Raw genomic sequence first — 7,884 nt, 5'->3', positions numbered from 1 at the left:
TTCTTTTTCAATAGTTTTTTAAGATATTCTTCGTTTTCTGTGTTTTTTCGAATTATTTGTTCTAATTCACTGATTCGCTGATAAGTTTTTTCTAGTGAATTCTTTAAGAATTCGTTACTTTCTATTATTTTTTCGGTCGATTGATTTGGGTTCCTTTCTTTTTTTTTGCAATTTGTTTTTGTAAGTTAAAGTTTTCTAAACGGATTTCTTCAGTTCGTTTCTTTTCTGCGACTTGTTGCGCAAGTGCTTCTTCTTGTAGAACGGTGTTTACTTTGATCAAGATTTCTTTCTCTTTACCGTTAACAGTTTTTAACTGTTGTAAAAGAGTGTCTACGTTACTAAATTCTCCTCCGAGTGACTGAATCTGATCTCTTATAGTTTTTGTTGTTTTACTTATCGTCTCGTGAGTGATTTCGTCTGGCGTATTTAAAGTTTCTTTTAATATTGAGTACGCAAATTGGTATAAGGCGTTATGCGCCGCTGTATTTGCCTCTTTTTTTCTATCTTCCAATTGTTTTATCGTGGTTGTTGTTGAAGTTGTTTGATAACTTTTTGATTTTTCCTTAGTATACTTGTATTCTATTTCAACTAATTCTTTCCAGCTGAGAATAAATGCGGCTCTTTGCGTTTTGATTTCAGAGGCAGGGTTTGTTATATCATGGGTTTTCAAATTTGGGTTTAGTGGTGGTGAAGTTTCGTTAGTTAAGTCTGGGTAAATGGAGTCGGTCCTGAGAGTAGTTTGTGGTAAAAAAGATTTCTGCATTCACTTACCGTGATGGATTTTGTTGACCGACGCAAGTAGAAAGAGAGAAGAAAAAAATTATTAGTACTTTATCCTCCTGATTCAATTTTATTGTCTACTGTTTCGAAGTCTCTTATACCGGTGACAGAATCTTTTATTTCAATTTCAAGTCTCGTTGGGACCTCCAATTGTAAGATTTGCCAGGCGTGTATTTATTAGACTTCTACAATAGCAATACAATCAAACCAAGAAGCATGGCACTACTCTGAATATTGTTGCGAATAACACTGCTTTTATACAGAATTTCAAGTGGCACATTGGGTGTGGCTTAGATGGCGGTGGCGTGTGGTCACTTGGTCATGTGGGCGTTGCCTTTGTGTACACCTTGCGTACACTCAATGTCCGTGCAGATTTGCCATCTTCTGTAAAGCGTAAATAATGCAGTTGGCTCGTTACAATGGACCTAACAAATTACTTAGAACATGGAACCCTTAGTGAAGAGAATACAGACCAGATTTGGGCGAAAGAAATCGAGCTGTATGGCATTGCTGATGGCCTTCTGTGTCGTACACAAGAGCCCATCTCAAAGAAGAGACGACGGTTCGTGCAACAACAAGTGGCGGTTCCCTTCAGCCTAAGAAAACAGCTATTGAACGAGTATCACGACTCCCCTGTGTCCGGCCATCTTCAATACCAGCGGACATGCCTCCGGATTAGAGACAAATACTACTGGCCAACAATGCTCTCCGACGTAAAGGAGTAGTGCCTCGCTTGTAAACCCTGTGCCCTCCAACGACGATCAAATCTTTGGGCCTTCTTAAATCGCCTAGACCTCACCTCAGGACCCTTCGGTGTCTTAGAAATGACTTCTTAGGGCCAATTCAACCACAATTCCTGCAAGGGAACAATCACATCCTAGTAATTACTGATTACTTCACGAAATGGGTAGAAGTTATCCCTCTTGCAGACCAGACCGCCCTTTCAACGAGCAAGGCGCTAGCAGATAGAGTCATTTTTTGTCATGGTCCCCCAAGTGCCATTGTCACCGACAGTGGTTCGAATTTTACGTCCGAGCTGTTCTCCTCACTTTGTAAGACACTTTAAATTAAACAGTTGAGGACCACTGCGTACCATCCACAGACTAATGGTTTAACCGAAAGATTCAACAAAACCGTAGTAGAAATACTACGGAAATACATGGAACAGGGTTTCTCTAAATGGGAAGAAGTGCTAGGCCCAGTTGCTTTCGCCTACAGGAACTCTGTACACTCCTCCACCCTAGAAACCCCCTACTTCCTAAATCATGGCCGCGATCCAGTAGTGCCTATTGACCAATTTTTACAAAAGCCAGCAAACATCATCATCCCATCCGACTACAAAAGCCAGCTAATGCAACGTCTTCACGAGGCCTTCGTATTGGTTAAAGCAAACTTGACCCAAGCCAGGGAAGAGCAAAGGACCCAGTACGACAAGCGGGCTCGTGAGCAAGCATTCAACATTGGCGACAAGGTGTTAATCGACGTAAGAACGCCAATGGCAGGCACAAGCAAGAAACTCATCCCCCTTTTTATGGGGCCATACCGTGTCCCAAAAATCAACAACAACCACACCGTGGAATTTCAAGAATGCGTGGGAAAACAGACCCAGTTGGTGAACGTAAACAGGATCAAACCCCTGTATGAATCTATGATCTGGAAGGAAGAACCTTGCGTAGATTTCCAAGAGAGTCGTGATAACCCCATACCACCGGAGGTCACCAACGAACTAGAAGTACAGTATCCTGCACAAAAATCCGAACACCGATTTAATTTTTTAAAGCCACCTATTGGCGGGGTAGTGGGTTTTTTGTTTGTTTTTCTTTGAGGGGGAGGGTAGACGGGGTGATGGACACGACAGGGTAGGGTTGGGTAAGTCTAAACATTTTAAAAAGATGCCTTAAGGTATTACGCTTTAAGGCAAGTTACAGGTCTGGACATTTTTGCAACCCCCAGGGTGGCGTGTTTTTTAAAACGACAGTTGGAAATTTAGGGCTTGGGCTTGGTAATGTTGCTTACCGAAACAATTTAGCTTATGTTCCAGCTGCCTGTAAATGTTTACGTCGCTGTCGATGGCGTAGGTGTAGCGTTTCTGAATGTGATGCTGGAGATAGGCGTTCGATTCCAGATGAGGTGCTGAGTTAATATGGATAACTTACGATAATTTCTCGTTTATATATAAAACAAATTTTCATCGAGCAATATGTGTTTTTTTTGTTTATTAAATAATTTAAAAAATAATAATCTCCTTCGTTCTAGAGAAATTAATATTTATAGCAGATTCGAATGAAGAATATTATAACGATACCAAATATTTTGCAATTCCTTTTTGGGAATCGAACTCTGATCTACGGCGTCGCAATCAGAGGCTCTACGCATATGCCATCGGTATCGAGATAATTGTGCACAGGCAGCTATCTAATTTATTTGGGTAAGGAGTATTACACAGCCTAAGTCCAACATTTCCAACTGTAGTTTTAAAAAAACACACCACCCTGGGGGTTGCAAAAATGTCCCGACCTGTTACTTGCCTTAAAGCGTAATACCTTAAGGCATAAAAAAAATGTCTAGACTTACCCAACCCTGCCCTATGTGTCCATCACCCCGTCTACCCTCCCTCTTAAAGAAAAACAAACAAAAAACCCTTTACCCCGCCAATAGGTGGCTTTAAAAAATTAAATCAGTGTTCGGATTTTTGTGCAGGATACTGTACCACCCCCCAACGGTTGAAGAGTACTCTCTGCAGGAAAAACAGGATCTGATAGACCTCGACGCCGGTCCACCCCCCTTACCAGAAGGAAGAATAACTTCAAACATCCACAAAGGACCAAACATAGACCTCTCTTTCACCCCGGAACGACTCTCTTTAACGGCCTACGGCCATGGAGCGCCCTTAGACCCCCCAATGGCCGTGACACGTAGCGCATCCCCTTGTATAAATGTTAGATGTTTAAATATAATTTGAGTAGCAGCCATATGAACAGTTCATCATGCGTAGTTAACCATGTGCCTTTTCACTACATACCGCGCCGTAGAATAAAATCCGTTACTTCCCTATGTATCATTGCTATTCATTTCCTTGTTTTACTCGTTATTTCGTGCTATTCACCGTATCGTATCTTCACTTGCCTAAATTATTGTTGATTTCCCTCCTCGCCCTCCTGTTTTTTACCCCCTTGGCCGCATTTAATGCCACCGTGTGTAACTGTGATGGTGCGGCAAACCTGGGATTCCTGGAGTTCATGGAGAAAGACTGCTCTTTTGAAGGCGCCCCCAATCCACCGGTACCCATTACGTACGCTATCTACTCTACGCTACCAGAAGTTAAACGCTTTGCTTGCCACACGTGTAGCATGTGGGTAGCCACCACCACAGTGTACAAGGACTTCATGCAATGGAATCAAGTGTCTTACGGCCGCAACTCCATCGAAGTGGATGCAGCAACGTGCCGAAAGATGAGAGACACACGACAATGTCAAGGAAAGGCGAGGGATATAACAGGTCCCAACTCGTTCGCCCTGGAAGGCCACCCATTCTAGGAAGCCAGTTGGCTTCGGACGGCGACAGAAAAGATTACCAACTGTCGCCTCGAAGAAGTGACCTTACAGAGCGAATGCCCGAACTGTACCATCAGCTCTCCACTTGGCGACATCCCTGGAGCAATAAACGGCTCTTTCAAACACAACCTCGTGACCCTCGTCTGGGACGATTCCTGGAAGGAAGCGAAGCCGTGTGAGTTAAGGGTTATCGAAAAGGGAATGGGTGTCAAGTACTCGACCGAAAACGACACTACCTTCCGTATTCGGGACCCAATTAAGGAATACGCCAGTCATACACAATACAACAGAGAATTTGCAATGGACATTTCAAACCACCTTGCCCGAGAAATTTGTAACCTGCAATGTGAAAGCCGGAAAACCGCCTACCATGCCGCTACAACGACTGCACAATACGTCGGATGGTTAGCCGCTAAGCATCTGGACCTTCCATTATGCACCAAGCTACTGGCGGTCGGGGCATCCGTATCCGTTTTGCAGTGTTTTCCCAGCAACGTCACCTTCGAGACGGTTTTCACGCCATGTGGAGCCAAACCTCGGTGGTGCAACCAGACCATCAACGTGGAAGGTTGGGAGCTCACGAAGTACTCCGATTGCTACTGCCACGCAAACTTCGTAAACTTCAACGGCAAAGCCCACACCTTCAAGAACAACACCTGGATGCCAATCAACCCCAACCTAGAGATACAAGGCCGCCGTTTCATCGACACTATGCCCCTGGAGGTCGATAACTCTTTGAGCATGATACTGCAGTTGCACCCAACAATAACATCGCATCCCCTAAGTGATAAAACCATCATGGCCGACATCCTGGCGTACATACAGATGGGCTATGTCACAGAAAGGTCGGGTGAACGACACGTTAACACAGTCTTCGTCCAGCCCGGACAAGCACAAGACGTCTCCTTCATGGCAAGGATCGGATACTGGCTTCGGAATTTCGGCATCATGTCGGGAGTAGGAGTATCCATTGCTCTGGCTTTCCGATTCTGTGGACTCGGTTCCCTCCTGGGTCTTTACATGCCTTGCTGTCGGTACTTTAACCCATGCAGTTTGTTAACGCCACCTCAGTCTGCCCATCGAGACATTGAGTTGGGACCCCAAGCAACCATCAACTTGGCCCCAACTGCTCCGGTCACCATTGTCAATATACCCCCACCCCCAACTCCCGCCGGTTCCACAGGGCGGCAAGGATTAAACCAACAACCGTACCTCATCCCACTCACTTCACATCCTCGTAGCCTAGCCCAACACAGAGAAGCAGCAGCCCTCCTCTCGCGTCCCTAGTATTAAAACCCCACGAGTTGATTGCCACCCTTAATTTTCCCATGTATCATGCAATGTCGTAGATTTTATGTTAGTGTCATTTAGAATAAACCCACCCAGAATCGTGCAGAGTATACCATGTACCCCATAACACCCCACCAACCCTTCGATACCAAGCCTTATTAATCCTCACCACACTCTATCCCTAGGCTCCAACCCTCCCCCCTTACATCCACGGATGATCGGGAAGACCAGAAAGGTGGACAAGCGGCCTGGATCCCCGACCCGGACGAAGAAGACATACTCTACTGCGCAGACTACTCGTCTGACATGGAGGAATTCCGATACGTGGCGGCCTGCCCAGATGATGAAGAGGACATCCTGTATTGCGCGGACAACCACGACGACGACGAGGTTATGTACGACGCAGACGTCTCCCTACTCTCGGTAGACGACCCCTGGGAAGAAGACTCCTTATCCTCAGGCACCTCCACCCTCCCTTTAGATCCGGTCGCACTACTCGAAGACAGGCCCTCACCATACTGTATGTCACCGGCCAGTGACGTCCAGGAAAGGGGTATAGACATTGCAGCGCTAAACGACAGCATCGCGAGGCTTCGTGGCGGAAAATGCAATGTCAGCTTCGTCAGCAGTCATTACTCCCTGGACTTCGATGAAGAGGACCTGGCAGCAGCGCGGTATGTAGAACGCATCTATCGGTTACCCGCACAAAAGGAGCCGGAGTACGGATGGGAGATCAGTGAGCTGGACACGTCCGGGAATCATTCGCGGAGCAGCATGGAGGAGTCCTGGCCGAGGTCATCCACCCCTTGTGCCGGAGGAAGAACCACCGAAGAATAACTGACCCCCCTTACGACCCAACCGCCCTACGCAATGCTGATTGCGGGACGCAATCTTGTAGAAAGGGGAGCTATGTAAGGACTCCTACTAGAGTTAAGAATTTAAGTAAAATTAAGTTAAACTGCATTTAGTTAAGTGTTTGTACAATCTTATACTCTTTTTCCCCACCATTGACCTCCTTTCCCTCGATATCTCTTTTATGACTGTCTTCCGCTTGACCGAGGTGTCGATGACACCCAGTCTTATCATTGACCTTGTTCTTTCTTTCACACCAGTTCGCATGGCCTGCGAACTGGTGTCACATTCCTTCATCTTTATTGCCCACGCTAACCTTATAGCGTCCGCATCTTGGGTGTGGTATAAAACCCACCGTTCCATAGATATTCGAGTTAGTTCCCCTTTTAGCAGTCGTGTGTAGTTGTTGCACTTTGTGTTCCCTACTATCGTGTAGAACCCTAATAACAAGTGTTGGAGAAATAAGTGATTCGTTCAAAGAATCACTGTACGTACTGTGTCCTCTTATACATTGCCGCTCCCCACTGCCATCCGATCCGTGCTTCCAGACCCGACGTCGCGGCACTCACCGTCACCAACAAGGCGTCAACATGTCATCAACTCCTGCATAAGTAAACTTCAATCTAACCTTGCTAGCTGTGCTACCTTTTGTTCTTTTTATATCCGGGCAGCCAACGTGACTGGCTGACGGATCTTAACAAACATGACCGTAAACCACCCACACAATCCGAAATACTACTTTTAATTGTACTAACACTATTTTATGCATTTATCACTCTGTTTGCGTGCAATCGAATCAGTCACGACAGACTAATGGCTGATTAATTATTGCAACATTTCCCCTATTTCACCCGCGACAATATTTTCCTGCTTCTTGGAACAAGGAACATAGGATATCTTTATGTCAACCAAGGTTCATTGGAAAGATTATAAAAAGATGTTTAAGGTATTTGACAAATGTGTAATCATGTTAATAAAGCGACTTTTTGGTTTTCTTAAATTAGCAGGAGAAACCTGAAGTTTGAGGAAGATACATTTGTTTCTCGTTACTAGTTTTGTAAAACAAATGGTAAATTGGTAAAATGAAACAAAATATGACCTATTACTTTAAATAAATTGTTTTTAAAAGTGGGGATTGATTTCAAATCTTCAGCTTCCCAGGCAGACACCCATCCACAAAGCCATGGGTGATAGATGATATTCACAGCGGGCACGACTGTGTTGTAAATTGGTTTCACTTTTGCAAAGCCAAACAAGTATAACAAAAATGGCATTTTTAAAATTTTTTATACAGAGTTTTGTTGCTTCTTTGCTTCATTGGACAGCAGTTTAAGATCACGTGTCTACTGTGAAAGAGATAAAGTGTCTCAACGAAAATGGTTCTCTCTGTTTGCGACGTCAAACCTCC

The 7,884-nt window shown here is 44.8% G+C and overlaps 1 pseudogene; it reads left to right on the top strand.

The window, feature by feature from the left end:
- Window positions 1–1,939: 1,939 nt before the first annotated feature.
- On the top strand, window positions 1,940–6,461 carry LOC123474495 (annotated as a pseudogene).
- Window positions 6,462–7,884: the final 1,423 nt, after the last annotated feature.

This window comes from Daphnia magna, linkage group LG7, assembly GCF_020631705.1.
Source record: "Daphnia magna isolate NIES linkage group LG7, ASM2063170v1.1, whole genome shotgun sequence".
Lineage (NCBI taxonomy): Eukaryota > Metazoa > Arthropoda > Branchiopoda > Diplostraca > Daphniidae > Daphnia > Daphnia magna.
This window is presented reverse-complemented; position numbering and strand designations above follow the sequence as displayed.